This window comes from Salvelinus fontinalis, unplaced genomic scaffold, assembly GCF_029448725.1.
Source record: "Salvelinus fontinalis isolate EN_2023a unplaced genomic scaffold, ASM2944872v1 scaffold_0195, whole genome shotgun sequence".
NCBI classification, from domain to species: Eukaryota; Metazoa; Chordata; class Actinopteri; order Salmoniformes; family Salmonidae; genus Salvelinus; species Salvelinus fontinalis.
This window is the reverse complement of record NW_026600404.1, coordinates 193794-211140: the sequence shown is the minus strand read 5'-3', so window position 1 is coordinate 211140 and position 17347 is coordinate 193794. Positions and strand designations below refer to the sequence as shown.

Here is a 17347-nt window from a genome sequence, read left to right as displayed (position 1 = left end):
AGCAATGGAGTACGAACAAAAATAAAAAAAATCGTAATTTCATGTGCATTTGTCAGTGCCTGCAATTATATATTTTTTTACCTCTTCTATCAGTTCGTATAGGTCATACTGAGAACACAGTGCCCCAGTGGCCTACTGGATAAGGCACTGGCCTCCTAAGCCAGGGATTGTGGGTTCAAGTCCCATCTGGGGTGGTTTGAAGCAGAGTGGCGCAGCGGAAGCGTGCTGGGCCCATAACCCAGAGGTCGATGGATCGAAACCATCCTCTGCTAACATCTTTTTTTAGCAATGGAGTATGAACAAAAATAAAAAATTCGTAATTTCATGGGCATTTGTCAGTGCCTGCCATTATATATGTTTTTACCTCTTCTATCAGTTCATATAGGTCATACTGATAACACAGTGCCCCAGTGGCCTAATGGATAAGATACTGTACTCCTAAGTCAGGGTTTGTGGGTCCAATCTTGGGTGGTTGGAAGCAGAGTGGCGCAGCGGAAGCGTGCTGGGCCCATAACCCAGAGGTCGATGGATCGAAACCATCATCTGCTAACCTGTTTTTTTAGCAATGGAGTACGAACAAAAATAAAAAATTCGTAATTTCATGGGCATTTGTCAGTGCCTGCCATTATATATTTTTTTACCTCTTCTATCAGTTCGTATAGGTCATACTGCGAACACAGTGCCCCAGTGGCCTAATGGATAAGGCACTGGCCTCCTAAGCCAGGGGTTGTGGGTTCAAGTCCCATCTGGGGTGGTTGAAAGCAGAGTGGCGCAGCGGAAGCGTGCTGGGCCCATAACCCAGAGGTCGATGGATCGAAACCATCCTCTGCTAACATGTTTTTTTAGCAATGGAGTATGAACAAAAATAAAAAATTCGTAATTTCATGGGCATTTGTCAGTGCCTGCCATTATATATTTTTTTACCTCTTCTATCAGTTCGTATAGGTCATACTGAGAACACAGTGCCCCAGTGGCCTAATGGATAAGGCACTTGCCTCCGAAGCCAGGGATTGTGGGTTCAAGTCACATCTGGGGTGGTTGGAAGCAGAGTGGCGCAGCGGAAGCGTGCTGGGCCCATAACCCAGAGGTCGATGGATCGAAACCATCCTCTGCTAACCTGTTTTTTTTAGCAATGGAGTACGAACAAAAATAAAAAAAATCGTAATTTCATGGGCATTTGTCAGTGCCTGCCATTATATATTTTTTTACCTCTTCTATCAGTTCGTATAGGTCATACTGAGAACACAGTGCCCCAGTGGCCTACTGGATAAGGCACTAGCCTCCTAAGCCAGGGATTGTGGGTTCAAGTCCCATCTGGGGTGGTTGGAAGCAGAGTGGCGCAGCAGAAGCGTGCTGGGCCCATAACCCAGAGGTCGATGGATCGAAACCATCATCCGCTAACCTGTTTTTTTAGCAATGGAGTACGAACAAAAATAAAAAATTCGTAATTTCATGGGCATTTGTCAGTGCCTGCCATTATATATTTTTTTACCTCTTCTATCAGTTCGTATAGGTCACACTGAGAACACATTGCCCCAGTTGCCTAATGTATAAGATACTGTACTCCTAAGTCAGGGTTTGTGGGTCCAATCTTGGGTGGTTGGAAGCAGAGTGGCGCAGCGGAAGCGTGCTTTGCCCATAACCCAGAGGTCGATGGTTCGAAACCATCCTCTGCTAACCTGTTTTTTTAGCAATGGAGTACGAACAAAAATAAAAAATTCGTAATTTCATGGGCATTTGTCAGTGCCTGCCATTATATATGTTTTTACCTCTTCTATCAGTTCATATAGGTCATACTGATAACACAGTGCCCCAGTGGCCTAATGGATAAGATACTGTACTCCTAAGTCAGGGTTTGTGGGTCCAATCTTGGGTGGTTGGAAGCAGAGTGGCGCAGCGGAAGCGTGCTGGGCCCATAACCCAGAGGTCGATGGATCGAAACCATCATCTGCTAACCTGTTTTTTTAGCAATGGAGTACGAACAAAAATAAAAAATTCGTAATTTCATGGGCATTTGTCAGTGCCTGCCATTATATATTTTTTTACCTCTTCTATCAGTTCGTATAGGTCATACTGAGAACACAATGCCCCTGTGGCCTAATGGATAAGGCACTGGCCTCCTAAGCCAGGGATTGTGGGTTCAAGTCCCATCTGGGCTGGTTGGAAGCAGAGTGGCGCAGAGGAAGCGTGCTGGGCCCATAACCCAGAGGTCGATGGATCGAAACCATCCTCTGCTAACCTGTTTTTTTTAGCAATGGAGTACGAACAAAAATAAAAAAATTCGTAATTTCATGTGCATTTGTCAGTGCCTGCAATTATATATTTTTTTACCTCTTCTATCAGTTCGTATAGGTCATACTGAGAACACAGTGCCCCAGTGGCCTACTGGATAAGGCACTGGCCTCCTAAGCCAGGGATTGTGGGTTCAAGTCCCATCTGGGGTGGTTTGATGCAGAGTGGCGCAGCGGAAGCGTGCTGGGCCCATAACCCAGAGGTCGATGGATCGAAACCATCCTCTGCTAACATCTTTTTTTAGCAATGGAGTATGAACAAAAATAAAAAATTCGTAATTTCATGGGCATTTGTCAGTGCCTGCCATTATATATGTTTTTACCTCTTCTATCAGTTCATATAGGTCATACTGATAACACAGTGCCCCAGTGGCCTAATGGATAAGATACTGTACTCCTAAGTCAGGGTTTGTGGGTCCAATCTTGGGTGGTTGGAAGCAGAGTGGCGCAGCGGAAGCGTGCTGGGCCCATAACCCAGAGGTCGATGGATCGAAACCATCATCTGCTAACCTGTTTTTTTAGCAATGGAGTACGAACAAAAATAAAAAATTCGTAATTTCATGGGCATTTGTCAGTGCCTGCCATTATATATTTTTTTACCTCTTCTATCAGTTCGTATAGGTCATACTGCGAACACAGTGCCCCAGTGGCCTAATGGATAAGGCACTGGCCTCCTAAGCCAGGGGTTGTGGGTTCAAGTCCCATCTGGGGTGGTTGAAAGCAGAGTGTCGCAGCGGAAGCGTGCTGGGCCCATAACCCAGAGGTCGATGGATCGAAACCATCCTCTGCTAACATGTTTTTTTAGCAATGGAGTATGAACAAAAATAAAAAATTCGTAATTTCATGGGCATTTGTCAGTGCCTGCCATTATATATTTTTTTACCTCTTCTATCAGTTCGTATAGGTCATACTGAGAACACAGTGCCCCAGTGGCCTAATGGATAAGGCACTTGCCTCCGAAGCCAGGGATTGTGGGTTCAAGTCACATCTGGGGTGGTTGGAAGCAGAGTGGCGCAGCGGAAGCGTGCTGGGCCCATAACCCAGAGGTCGATGGATCGAAACCATCCTCTGCTAACCTGTTTTTTTTAGCAATGGAGTACGAACAAAAATAAAAAAAATCGTAATTTCATGGGCATTTGTCAGTGCTTGCCATTATATATTTTTTTACCTCTTCTATCAGTTCGTATAGGTCATACTGAGAACACAGTGCCCCAGTGGCCTACTGGATAAGGCACTAGCCTCCTAAGCCAGGGATTGTGGGTTTAAGTCCCATCTGGGGTGGTTGGAAGCAGAGTGGCGCAGCGGAAGCGTGCTGGGCCCATAACCCAGAGGTCGATGGATCGAAACCATCATCCGCTAACCTGTTTTTTTAGCAATGGAGTACGAACAAAAATAAAAAATTCGTAATTTCATGGGCATTTGTCAGTGCCTGCCATTATATATTTTTTTACCTCTTCTATCAGTTCGTATAGGTCACACTGAGAACACAGTGCCCCAGTGGCCTAATGGATAAGATACTGTACTCCTAAGCCAGGGATTGTGGGTTCAATCTTGGGTGGTTGGAAGCAGAGTGGCGCAGCGGAAGCGTGCTTGGCCCATAACCCAGAGGTCGATGGATCGAAACCATCATCTGCTAACCTGTTTTTTTAGCAATGGAGTACGAACAAAAATTAAAAAAAATCGTAATTTCATGGGCATTTGTCAGTGCCTGCCATTATATATGTTTTTACCTCTTCTATCAGTTCATATAGGTCATACTGATAACACAGTGCCCCAGTGGCCTAATGGATAAGATACTGTACTCCTAAGTCAGGGTTTGTGTGTCCAAGCTTTCGGTGGTTGGAAGCAGAGTGGCGCAGCGGAAGCGTGCTTGGCCCGTAACCCAGAGGTCGATGGATCGAAACCATCATCTGCTAACCTGTTTTTTTAGCAATGGAGTACGAACAAAAATAAAAAATTCGTAATTTCATGGGCATTTGTCAGTGCCTGCCATTATATTTTTTTTAACCTTTTCTATCAGTTCGTATAGGTCATACTGAGAACACAGTGCCCCAGTGGCCTAATGGATAAGGCACTAGCCTCCTAAGCCAGGGATTGTGGGTTCAAGTCCCATCTGGGGTGGTTGGAAGCAGAGTGGCGCAGCGGAAGCGTGCTGGGCCCATAACCCAGAGGTCGATGGATCGAAACCATCATCCGCTAACCTGTTTTTTTAGCAATGGAGTACGAACAAAAATAAAAAATTCGTAATTTCATGGGCATTTGTCAGTGCCTGCCATTATATATGTTTTTACCTCTTCTATCAGTTCATATAGGTCATACTGATAACACAGTGCCCCAGTGGCCTAATGGATAAGATACTGTACTCCTAAGTCAGGGTTTGTGTGTCCAAGCTTGGGTGGTTGGAGGCAGAGTGGCGCAGCGGAAGCGTGCTTGGCCCGTAACCCAGAGGTCGATGGATCGAAACCATCATCTGCTAACCTGTTTTTTTAGCAATGGAGTACGAACAAAAATAAAAAATTCGTAATTTCATGGGCATTTGTCAGTGCCTGCCATTATATTTTTTTTTACCTCTTCTATCAGTTCGTATAGGTCACACTGAGAACACAGTGCCCCAGTTGCCTAATGGATAAGATACTGTACTCCTAAGTCAGGGTTTGTGGGTCCAATCTTGGGTGGTTGGAAGCAGAGTGGCGCAGCGGAAGCCTGCTGGGCCCATAACCCAGAGGTCGATGGATCGAAACCATCCTCTGCTAACCTGTTTTTTTAGCAATGGAGTACGAACAAAAATAAAAAATTCGTAATTTCATGGGCATTTGTCAGTGCCTGCCATTATATATGTTTTTACCTCTTCTATCAGTTCATATAGGTCATACTGATAACACAGTGCCCCAGTGGCCTAATGGATAAGATACTGTACTCCTAAGTCAGGGTTTGTGGGTCCAATCTTGGGTGGTTGGAAGCAGAGTGGCGCAGCGGAAGCGTGCTGGGCCCATAACCCAGAGGTCGATGGATCGAAACCATCATCTGTTAACCTGTTTTTTTAGCAATGGAGTACGAACAAAAATAAAAAATTCGTAATTTCATGGGCATTTGTCAGTGCCTGCCATTATATATTTTTTTACCTCTTCTATCAGTTCGTATAGGTCATACTGAGAACACAGTGCCCCAGTGGCCTAATGGATAAGGCACTGGCCTCCTAAGCCAGGGATTGTGGGTTCAAGTCCCATCTGGGGTTGGTTGGAAGCAGAGTGGCGCAGCGGAAGCGTGCTGGGCCCATAACCCAGAGGTCGATGGATCGAAACCATCCTCTGCTAACCTGTTTTTTTTAGCAATGGAATACGAACAAAAATAAAAAAAATCGTAATTTCATGGGCATTTGTCAGTGCCTGCCATTATATATTTTTTTACCTCTTCTATCAGTTCGTATAGGTCATACTGAGAACACAGTGCCCCAGTGGCCTACTGGATAAGGCACTAGCCTCCTAAGCCAGGGATTGTGGGTTCAAGTCCCACCTGGGGTGGTTGGAAGCAGAGTGGCGCAGCGGAAGCGTGCTGGACCCATAACCCAGAGGTCGATGGATCGAAACCATCATCCGCTAACCTGTTTTTTTAGCAATGGAGTACGAACAAAAATAAAAAATTCGTAATTTCATTGGCATTTGTCAGTGCCTGCCATTATATATTTTTTTACCTCTTCTATCAGTTCGTATAGGTCACACTGAGAACACAGTGCCCCAGTGGCCTAATGGATAAGATACTGTACTCCTAAGCCAGGGATTGTGGGTTCAATCTTGGGTGGTTGGAAGCAGAGTGGCGCAGCGGAAGCGTGCTTGGCCCATAACCCAGAGGTCGATGGATCGAAACCATCATCTGCTAACCTGTTTTTTTAGTAATGGAGTACGAACAAAAATTAAAAAAAATCGTAATTTCATGGGCATTTGTCAGTGCCTGCCATTATATATTTTTTTACCTCTTCTATCAGTTCGTATAGGTCACACTGAGAACACAGTGCCCCAGTGGCTTAATGGATAACGCACTGGCCTCATAAGCAAGGGATTGTGGGTTCAAGTCCCATCTGGGCTGGTTGGAAGCAGAGTGGCGCAGAGGAAGCGTGCTGGGCCCATAACCCAGAGGTCGATGGATCGAAACCATCCTCTGCTAACCTGTTTTTTTTAGCAATGGAGTACGAACAAAAATAAAAAAAATCGTAATTTCATGTGCATTTGTCAGTGCCTGCAATTATATATTTTTTTACCTCTTCTATCAGTTCGTATAGGTCATACTGAGAACACAGTGCCCCAGTGGCCTACTGGATAAGGCACTGGCCTCCTAAGCCAGGGATTGTGGGTTCAAGTCCCATCTGGGGTGGTTTGAAGCAGAGTGGCGCAGCGGAAGTGTGCTGGGCCCATAACCCAGAGGTCGATGGATCGAAACCATCATCCGCTAACCTGTTTTTTTAGCAATGGAGTATGAACAAAAATAAAAAATTCGTAATTTCATGGGCATTTGTCAGTGCCTGCCATTATATATTTTTTTACCTCTTCTATCAGTTCGTATAGGTCACACTGAGAACACAGTGCCCCAGTTGCCTAATGGATAAGATACTGTACTCCTAAGTCAGGGTTTGTGGGTCCAATCTTGGGTGGTTGGAAGCAGAGTGGCGCAGCGGAAGCGTGCTGGGCCCATAACCCAGAGGTCGATGGATCGAAACCATCATCTGCTAACCTGTTTTTTTAGCAATGGAGTACGAACAAAAATAAAAAATTCGTAATTTCATGGGCATTTGTCAGTGCCTGCCATTATATATTTTTTTACCTCTTCTATCAGTTCGTATAGGTCATACTGCGAACACAGTGCCCCAGTGGCCTAATGGATAAGGCACTGGCCTCCTAAGCCAGGGGTTGTGGGTTCAAGTCCCATCTGGGGTGGTTGAAAGCAGAGTGTCGCAGCGGAAGCGTGCTGGGCCCATAACCCAGAGGTCGATGGATCGAAACCATCCTCTGCTAACATGTTTTTTTAGCAATGGAGTATGAACAAAAATAAAAAATTCGTAATTTCATGGGCATTTGTCAGTGCCTGCCATTATATATTTTTTTACCTCTTCTATCAGTTCGTATAGGTCATACTGAGAACACAGTGCCCCAGTGGCCTAATGGATAAGGCACTTGCCTCCGAAGCCAGGGATTGTGGGTTCAAGTCACATCTGGGGTGGTTGGAAGCAGAGTGGCGCAGCGGAAGCGTGCTGGGCCCATAACCCAGAGGTCGATGGATCGAAACCATCCTCTGCTAACCTGTTTTTTTTAGCAATGGAGTACGAACAAAAATAAAAAAAATCGTAATTTCATGGGCATTTGTCAGTGCTTGCCATTATATATTTTTTTACCTCTTCTATCAGTTCGTATAGGTCATACTGAGAACACAGTGCCCCAGTGGCCTACTGGATAAGGCACTAGCCTCCTAAGCCAGGGATTGTGGGTTTAAGTCCCATCTGGGGTGGTTGGAAGCAGAGTGGCGCAGCGGAAGCGTGCTGGGCCCATAACCCAGAGGTCGATGGATCGAAACCATCATCCGCTAACCTGTTTTTTTAGCAATGGAGTACGAACAAAAATAAAAAATTCGTAATTTCATGGGCATTTGTCAGTGCCTGCCATTATATATTTTTTTACCTCTTCTATCAGTTCGTATAGGTCACACTGAGAACACAGTGCCCCAGTGGCCTAATGGATAAGATACTGTACTCCTAAGCCAGGGATTGTGGGTTCAATCTTGGGTGGTTGGAAGCAGAGTGGCGCAGCGGAAGCGTGCTTGGCCCATAACCCAGAGGTCGATGGATCGAAACCATCATCTGCTAACCTGTTTTTTTAGCAATGGAGTACGAACAAAAATTAAAAAAAATCGTAATTTCATGGGCATTTGTCAGTGCCTGCCATTATATATGTTTTTACCTCTTCTATCAGTTCATATAGGTCATACTGATAACACAGTGCCCCAGTGGCCTAATGGATAAGATACTGTACTCCTAAGTCAGGGTTTGTGTGTCCAAGCTTTCGGTGGTTGGAAGCAGAGTGGCGCAGCGGAAGCGTGCTTGGCCCGTAACCCAGAGGTCGATGGATCGAAACCATCATCTGCTAACCTGTTTTTTTAGCAATGGAGTACGAACAAAAATAAAAAATTCGTAATTTCATGGGCATTTGTCAGTGCCTGCCATTATATTTTTTTTTACCTTTTCTATCAGTTCGTATAGGTCATACTGAGAACACAGTGCCCCAGTGGCCTAATGGATAAGGCACTAGCCTCCTAAGCCAGGGATTGTGGGTTCAAGTCCCATCTGGGGTGGTTGGAAGCAGAGTGGCGCAGCGGAAGCGTGCTGGGCCCATAACCCAGAGGTCGATGGATCGAAACCATCATCCGCTAACCTGTTTTTTTAGCAATGGAGTACGAACAAAAATAAAAAATTCGTAATTTCATGGGCATTTGTCAGTGCCTGCCATTATATATGTTTTTACCTCTTCTATCAGTTCATATAGGTCATACTGATAACACAGTGCCCCAGTGGCCTAATGGATAAGATACTGTACTCCTAAGTCAGGGTTTGTGTGTCCAAGCTTGGGTGGTTGGAGGCAGAGTGGCGCAGCGGAAGCGTGCTTGGCCCGTAACCCAGAGGTCGATGGATCGAAACCATCATCTGCTAACCTGTTTTTTTAGCAATGGAGTACGAACAAAAATAAAAAATTCGTAATTTCATGGGCATTTGTCAGTGCCTGCCATTATATTTTTTTTTACCTCTTCTATCAGTTCGTATAGGTCACACTGAGAACACAGTGCCCCAGTTGCCTAATGGATAAGATACTGTACTCCTAAGTCAGGGTTTGTGGGTCCAATCTTGGGTGGTTGGAAGCAGAGTGGCGCAGCGGAAGCCTGCTGGGCCCATAACCCAGAGGTCGATGGATCGAAACCATCCTCTGCTAACCTGTTTTTTTAGCAATGGAGTACGAACAAAAATAAAAAATTCGTAATTTCATGGGCATTTGTCAGTGCCTGCCATTATATATGTTTTTACCTCTTCTATCAGTTCATATAGGTCATACTGATAACACAGTGCCCCAGTGGCCTAATGGATAAGATACTGTACTCCTAAGTCAGGGTTTGTGGGTCCAATCTTGGGTGGTTGGAAGGAGAGTGGCGCAGCGGAAGCATGCTGGGCCCATAACCCAGAGGTCGATGGATCGAAACCATCATCTGTTAACCTGTTTTTTTAGCAATGGAGTACGAACAAAAATAAAAAATTCGTAATTTCATGGGCATTTGTCAGTGCCTGCCATTATATATTTTTTTACCTCTTCTATCAGTTCGTATAGGTCATACTGAGAACACAGTGCCCCAGTGGCCTAATGGATAAGGCACTGGCCTCCTAAGCCAGGGATTGTGGGTTCAAGTCCCATCTGGGGTTGGTTGGAAGCAGAGTGGCGCAGCGGAAGCGTGCTGGGCCCATAACCCAGAGGTCGATGGATCGAAACCATCCTCTGCTAACCTGTTTTTTTTAGCAATGGAATACGAACAAAAATAAAAAAAATCGTAATTTCATGGGCATTTGTCAGTGCCTGCCATTATATATTTTTTTACCTCTTCTATCAGTTCGTATAGGTCATACTGAGAACACAGTGCCCCAGTGGCCTACTGGATAAGGCACTAGCCTCCTAAGCCAGGGATTGTGGGTTCAAGTCCCACCTGGGGTGGTTGGAAGCAGAGTGGCGCAGCGGAAGCGTGCTGGACCCATAACCCAGAGGTCGATGGATCGAAACCATCATCCGCTAACCTGTTTTTTTAGCAATGGAGTACGAACAAAAATAAAAAATTCGTAATTTCATTGGCATTTGTCAGTGCCTGCCATTATATATTTTTTTACCTCTTCTATCAGTTCGTATAGGTCACACTGAGAACACAGTGCCCCAGTGGCCTAATGGATAAGATACTGTACTCCTAAGCCAGGGATTGTGGGTTCAATCTTGGGTGGTTGGAAGCAGAGTGGCGCAGCGGAAGCGTGCTTGGCCCATAACCCAGAGGTCGATGGATCGAAACCATCATCTGCTAACCTGTTTTTTTAGTAATGGAGTACGAACAAAAATTAAAAAAAATCGTAATTTCATGGGCATTTGTCAGTGCCTGCCATTATATATTTTTTTACCTCTTCTATCAGTTCGTATAGGTCACACTGAGAACACAGTGCCCCAGTGGCTTAATGGATAACGCACTGGCCTCATAAGCAAGGGATTGTGGGTTCAAGTCCCATCTGGGCTGGTTGGAAGCAGAGTGGCGCAGAGGAAGCGTGCTGGGCCCATAACCCAGAGGTCGATGGATCGAAACCATCCTCTGCTAACCTGTTTTTTTTAGCAATGGAGTACGAACAAAAATAAAAAAATTCGTAATTTCATGTGCATTTGTCAGTGCCTGCAATTATATATTTTTTTACCTCTTCTATCAGTTCGTATAGGTCATACTGAGAACACAGTGCCCCAGTGGCCTACTGGATAAGGCACTGGCCTCCTAAGCCAGGGATTGTGGGTTCAAGTCCCATCTGGGGTGGTTTGAAGCAGAGTGGCGCAGCGGAAGTGTGCTGGGCCCATAACCCAGAGGTCGATGGATCGAAACCATCATCCGCTAACCTGTTTTTTTAGCAATGGAGTATGAACAAAAATAAAAAATTCGTAATTTCATGGGCATTTGTCAGTGCCTGCCATTATATATTTTTTTACCTCTTCTATCAGTTCGTATAGGTCACACTGAGAACACAGTGCCCCAGTTGCCTAATGGATAAGATACTGTACTCCTAAGTCAGGGTTTGTGGGTCCAATCTTGGGTGGTTGGAAGCAGAGTGGCGCAGCGGAAGCGTGCTGGGCCCATAACCCAGAGGTCGATGGATCGAAACCATCCTCTGCTAACCTGTTTTTTTTAGCAATGGAGTACGAACAAAAATAAAAAATTCGTAATTTCATGGGCATTTGTCAGTGCCTGCCATTATATATTTTTTTACCTCTTCTATCAGTTCGTATAGGTCATACTGAGAACACAGTGCCCCAGTGGCCTAAAGGATAAGGCACTAGCCTCCTAAGCCAGGGATTGTGGGTTCAAGTCCCATCTGGGGTGGTTGGAAGCAGAGTGGCGCAGCGGAAGCGTGCTGGGCCCATAACCCAGAGGTCGATGGATCGAAACCATCCTCTGCTAACAAGTTTTTTTAGCAATGGAGTATGAACAAAAATAAAAAATTCGTAATTTCATGGGCATTTGTCAGTGCCTGCCATTATATATTTTTTTACCTCTTCTATCAGTTCGTATAGGTCATACTGAGAACACAGTGCCCCAGTGGCCTAATGGATAAGGCACTTGCCTCCTAAGCCAGGGATTGTGGGTTCAAGTCCCATCTGGGGTTGTTGGAAGCAGAGTGGCGCAGCGGAAGCGTGCTGGGCCCATAACCCAGAGGTCGATGGATCGAAACCATCCTCTGCTAACATGTTTTTTTAGCAATGGAGTATGAACAAAAATAAAAAATTCGTAATTTCATGGGCATTTGTCAGTGCCTGCCATTATATATTTTTTTACCTCTTCTATCAGTTCGTATAGGTCATACTGAGAACACAGTTCCCCAGTGGCCTAATGGATAAGGCACTTGCCTTCTAAGCCAGGGATTGTGGGTTCAAGTCCCATCAGGGGTGGTTGGAAGCAGAGTGGCGCAGCGGAAGCGTGCTGGGCCCATAACCCAGAGGTCGATGGATCGAAACCATCCTCTGCTAACATGTTTTTTTAGCAATGGAGTATGAACAAAAATAAAAAATTCGTAATTTCATGGGCATTTGTCAGTGCCTGCCATTATATATTTTTTTACCTCTTCTATCAGTTCGTATAGGTCATACTGAGAACACAGTGCCCCAGTGGCCTAATGGAAAAGGCACTTGCCTCCTAAGCCAGGGATTGTGGGTTCAAGTCCCATCTGGGGTGGTTGGAAGCAGAGTGGCGCAGCGGAAGCGTGCTGAGCCCATAACCCAGAGGTCGATGGATCGAAACCATCCTCTGCTAACCTGTTTTTTTTAGCAATGGAGTACGAACAAAAATAAAAAATTCGTAATTTCATGGGCATTTGTCAGTGCCTGCCATTATATATTTTTTTACCTCTTCTATCAGTTCGTATAGGTCATACTGAGAACACAGTGCCCCAGTGGCCTAAAGGATAAGGCACTAGCCTCCTAAGCCAGGGATTGTGGGTTTAAGTCCCATCTGGGGTGGTTGGAAGCAGAGTGGCGCAGCGGAAGCGTGCTGGGCCCATAACCCAGAGGTCGATGGATCGAAACCATCCTCTGCTAACATGTTTTTTTAGCAATGGAGTATGAACAAAAATAAAAAATTCGTAATTTCATGGGCATTTGTCAGTGCCTGCCATTATATCTTTTTTTACCTCTTCTATCAGTTCGTATAGGTCATACTGAGAACACAGTGCCCCAGTGGCCTAATGGATAAGGCACTTGCCTCCTAAGCCAGGGATTGTGGGTTCAAGTCCCATCTGGGGTGGTTGGAAGCAGAGTGGCGCAGCGGAAGCGTGCTGGGCCCATAACCCAGAGGTCGATGGATCGAAACCATCCTCTGCTACCATGTTTTTTTAGCAATGGAGTATGAACAAAAATAAAAAATTCGTAATTTCATGGGCATTTGTCAGTGCCTGCAATTATATATTTTTTTACCTCTTCTATCAGTTCGTATAGGTCATACTGAGAACACAGTGCCCCAGTGGCCTAATGGAAAAGGCACTTGCCTCCTAAGCCAGGGATTGTGGGTTCAAGTCCCATCTGGGGTGGTTGGAAGCAGAGTGGCGCAGCGGAAGCGTGCTGAGCCCATAACCCAGAGGTCGATGGATCGAAACCATCCTCTGCTAACCTGTTTTTTTTAGCAATGGAGTACGAACAAAAATAAAAAATTCGTAATTTCATGGGCATTTGTCAGTGCCTGCCATTATATATTTTTTTACCTCTTCTATCAGTTCGTATAGGTCATACTGAGAACACAGTGCCCCAGTGGCCTAAAGGATAAGGCACTAGCCTCCTAAGCCAGGGATTGTGGGTTTAAGTCCCATCTGGGGTGGTTGGAAGCAGAGTGGCGCAGCGGAAGCGTGCTGGGCCCATAACCCAGAGGTCGATGGATCGAAACCATCCTCTGCTAACATGTTTTTTTAGCAATGGAGTATGAACAAAAATAAAAAATTCGTAATTTCATGGGCATTTGTCAGTGCCTGCCATTATATCTTTTTTTACCTCTTCTATCAGTTCGTATAGGTCATACTGAGAACACAGTGCCCCAGTGGCCTAATGGATAAGGCACTTGCCTCCTAAGCCAGGGATTGTGGGTTCAAGTCCCATCTGGGGTGGTTGGAAGCAGAGTGGCGCAGCGGAAGCGTGCTGGGCCCATAACCCAGAGGTCGATGGATCGAAACCATCCTCTGCTACCATGTTTTTTTAGCAATGGAGTATGAACAAAAATAAAAAATTCGTAATTTCATGGGCATTTGTCAGTGCCTGCAATTATATATTTTTTTACCTCTTCTATCAGTTCGTATAGGTCATACTGAGAACACAGTGCCCCAGTGGCCTAATGGATAAGGCACTTGCCTCCTAAGCCAGGGATTGTGGGTTCAAGTCCCATCTGGGGTGGTTGGAAGCAGAGTGGCGCAGCGGAAGCGTGCTGGGCCCATAACCCAGAGGTCGATGGATCGAAACCATCCTCTGCTAACATGTTTTTTTAGCAATGGAGTATGAACAAAAATAAAAAATTCGTAATTTCATGGGCATTTGTCAGTGCCTGCCATTACATATTTTTTTACCTCTTCTATCAGTTCGTATAGGTCATACTGAGAACACAGTGCCCCAGTGGCCTAATGGATAAGGCACTTGCCTTCTAAGCCAGGGATTGTGGGTTCAAGTCCCATCAGGGGTGGTTGGAAGCAGAGTGGCGCAGCGGAAGCGTGCTGGGCCCATAACCCAGAGGTCGATGGATCGAAACCATCCTCTGCTAACATGTTTTTTTAGCAATGGAGTATGAACAAAAATAAAAAATTCGTAATTTCATGGGCATTTGTCAGTGCCTGCCATTATATATTTTTTTACCTCTTCTATCAGTTCGTATAGGTCATACTGAGAACACAGTGCCCCAGTGGCCTAATGGAAAAGGCACTTGCCTCCTAAGCCAGGGATTGTGGGTTCAAGTCCCATCTGGGGTGGTTGGAAGCAGAGTGGCGCAGCGGAAGCGTGCTGGGCCCATAACCCAGAGGTCGATGGATCGAAACCATCCTCTGCTAACCTGTTTTTTTTAGCAATGGAGTACGAACAAAAATAAAAAATTCGTAATTTCATGGGCATTTGTCAGTGCCTGCCATTATATATTTTTTTACCTCTTCTATCAGTTCGTATAGGTCATACTGAGAACACAGTGCCCCAGTGGCCTAATGGATAAGGCACTTGCCTCCTAAGCCAGGGATTGTGGGTTCAAGTCCCATCTGGGGTGGTTGGAAGCAGAGTGGCGCAGCGGAAGCGTGCTGGGCCCATAACCCAGAGGTCGATGGATCGAAACCATCCTCTGCTAACATGTTTTTTTAGCAATGGAGTATGAACAAAAATAAAAAATTCGTAATTTCATGGGCATTTGTCAGTGCCTGCCATTATATATTTTTTTACCTCTTCTATCAGTTCGTATAGGTCATACTGAGAACACAGTGCCCCAGTGGCCTAATGGATAAGGCACTTGCCTTCTAAGCCAGGGATTGTGGGTTCAAGTCCCATCAGGGGTGGTTGGAAGCAGAGTGGCGCAGCGGAAGCGTGCTGGGCCCATAACCCAGAGGTCGATGGATCGAAACCATCCTCTGCTAACATGTTTTTTTAGCAATGGAGTATGAACAAAAATAAAAAATTCGTAATTTCATGGGCATTTGTCAGTGCCTGCCATTATATATTTTTTTACCTCTTCTATCAGTTCGTATAGGTCATACTGAGAACACAGTGCCCCAGTGGCCTAATGGAAAAGGCACTTGCCTCCTAAGCCAGGGATTGTGGGTTCAAGTCCCATCTGGGGTGGTTGGAAGCAGAGTGGCGCAGCGGAAGCGTGCTGGGCCCATAACCCAGAGGTCGATGGATCGAAACCATCCTCTGCTAACCTGTTTTTTTTAGCAATGGAGTACGAACAAAAATAAAAAATTCGTAATTTCATGGGCATTTGTCAGTGCCTGCCATTATATATTTTTTTACCTCTTCTATCAGTTCGTATAGGTCATACTGAGAACACAGTGCCCCAGTGGCCTAATGGATAAGGCACTTGCCTCCTAAGCCAGGGATTGTGGGTTCAAGTCCCATCTGGGGTGGTTGGAAGCAGAGTGGCGCAGCGGAAGCGTGCTGGGCCCATAACCCAGAGGTCGATGGATCGAAACCATCCTCTGCTAACATGTTTTTTTAGCAATGGAGTATGAACAAAAATAAAAAATTCGTAATTTCATGGGCATTTGTCAGTGCCTGCCATTATATATTTTTTTACCTCTTCTATCAGTTCGTATAGGTCATACTGAGAACACAGTGCCCCAGTGGCCTAATGGATAAGGCACTTGCCTTCTAAGCCAGGGATTGTGGGTTCAAGTCCCATCAGGGGTGGTTGGAAGCAGAGTTGCGCAGCGGAAGCGTGCTGGGCCCATAACCCAGAGGTCGATGGATCGAAACCATCCTCTGCTAACATGTTTTTTTAGCAATGGAGTATGAACAAAAATAAAAAATTCGTAATTTCATGGGCATTTGTCAGTGCCTGCCATTATATATTTTTTTACCTCTTCTATCAGTTCGTATAGGTCACACTGAGAACACAGTGCCCCAGTGGCCTAATGGATAAGATACTGTACTCCTAAGCCAGGGATTGTGGGTTCAATCTTGGGTGGTTGGAAGCAGAGTGGCGCAGCGGAAGCGTGCTTGGCCCATAACCCAGAGGTCGATGGATCGAAACCATCATCTGCTAACCTGTTTTTTTAGCAATGGAGTACGAACAAAAATTAAAAAAAATCGTAATTTCATGGGCATTTGTCAGTGCCTGCCATTATATATGTTTTTACCTCTTCTATCAGTTCATATAGGTCATACTGATAACACAGTGCCCCAGTGGCCTAATGGATAAGATACTGTACTCCTAAGTCAGGGTTTGTGTGTCCAAGCTTTCGGTGGTTGGAAGCAGAGTGGCGCAGCGGAAGCGTGCTTGGCCCGTAACCCAGAGGTCGATGGATCGAAACCATCATCTGCTAACCTGTTTTTTTAGCAATGGAGTACGAACAAAAATAAAAAATTCGTAATTTCATGGGCATTTGTCAGTGCCTGCCATTATATTTTTTTTAACCTTTTCTATCAGTTCGTATAGGTCATACTGAGAACACAGTGCCCCAGTGGCCTAATGGATAAGGCACTAGCCTCCTAAGCCAGGGATTGTGGGTTCAAGTCCCATCTGGGGTGGTTGGAAGCAGATTGGCGCAGCGGAAGCGTGCTGGGCCCATAACCCAGAGGTCGATGGATCGAAACCATCATCCGCTAACCTGTTTTTTTAGCAATGGAGTACGAACAAAAATAAAAAATTCGTAATTTCATGGGCATTTGTCAGTGCCTGCCATTATATTTTTTTTTACCTCTTCTATCAGTTCGTATAGGTCACACTGAGAACACAGTGCCCCAGTTGCCTAATGGATAAGATACTGTACTCCTAAGTCAGGGTTTGTGGGTCCAATCTTGGGTGGTTGGAAGCAGAGTGGCGCAGCGGAAGCCTGCTGGGCCCATAACCCAGAGGTCGATGGATCGAAACCATCCTCTGCTAACCTGTTTTTTTAGCAATGGAGTACGAACAAAAATAAAAAATTCGTAATTTCATGGGCATTTGTCAGTGCCTGCCATTATATATGTTTTTACCTCTTCTATCAGTTCATATAGGTCATACTGATAACACAGTGCCCCAGTGGCCTAATGGATAAGATACTGTACTCCTAAGTCAGGGTTTGTGGG

At 45.3% G+C, this 17347-nt stretch overlaps 9 non-coding genes across 9 annotated transcripts; all 9 read left to right on the top strand.

Annotated features, from left to right (window-relative positions):
• Positions 1 to 121: 121 nt before the first annotated feature.
• On the top strand, positions 122 to 194 carry trnar-ccu (transfer RNA arginine (anticodon CCU)). Its single transcript has one exon. It is a non-coding gene; the product is annotated as a tRNA-Arg (tRNA).
• Positions 195 to 681: 487 nt separating this feature from the next.
• On the top strand, positions 682 to 754 carry trnar-ccu (transfer RNA arginine (anticodon CCU)). The gene has a single exon. It is a non-coding gene; the product is annotated as a tRNA-Arg (tRNA).
• Positions 755 to 2371: 1617 nt separating this feature from the next.
• On the top strand, positions 2372 to 2444 carry trnar-ccu (transfer RNA arginine (anticodon CCU)). Its single transcript has one exon. It is a non-coding gene; the product is annotated as a tRNA-Arg (tRNA).
• Positions 2445 to 2931: 487 nt separating this feature from the next.
• trnar-ccu (transfer RNA arginine (anticodon CCU)) lies at positions 2932 to 3004 on the top strand. The gene has a single exon. It is a non-coding gene; the product is annotated as a tRNA-Arg (tRNA).
• Positions 3005 to 5453: 2449 nt separating this feature from the next.
• On the top strand, positions 5454 to 5526 carry trnar-ccu (transfer RNA arginine (anticodon CCU)). The gene has a single exon. It is a non-coding gene; the product is annotated as a tRNA-Arg (tRNA).
• Positions 5527 to 6586: 1060 nt separating this feature from the next.
• trnar-ccu (transfer RNA arginine (anticodon CCU)) lies at positions 6587 to 6659 on the top strand. The gene has a single exon. It is a non-coding gene; the product is annotated as a tRNA-Arg (tRNA).
• Positions 6660 to 7146: 487 nt separating this feature from the next.
• Positions 7147 to 7219, top strand: trnar-ccu (transfer RNA arginine (anticodon CCU)). The gene has a single exon. It is a non-coding gene; the product is annotated as a tRNA-Arg (tRNA).
• A 2449-nt stretch (positions 7220 to 9668) lies between these two features.
• Positions 9669 to 9741, top strand: trnar-ccu (transfer RNA arginine (anticodon CCU)). Its single transcript has one exon. It is a non-coding gene; the product is annotated as a tRNA-Arg (tRNA).
• Positions 9742 to 10801: 1060 nt separating this feature from the next.
• trnar-ccu (transfer RNA arginine (anticodon CCU)) lies at positions 10802 to 10874 on the top strand. The gene has a single exon. It is a non-coding gene; the product is annotated as a tRNA-Arg (tRNA).
• Positions 10875 to 17347: the final 6473 nt, after the last annotated feature.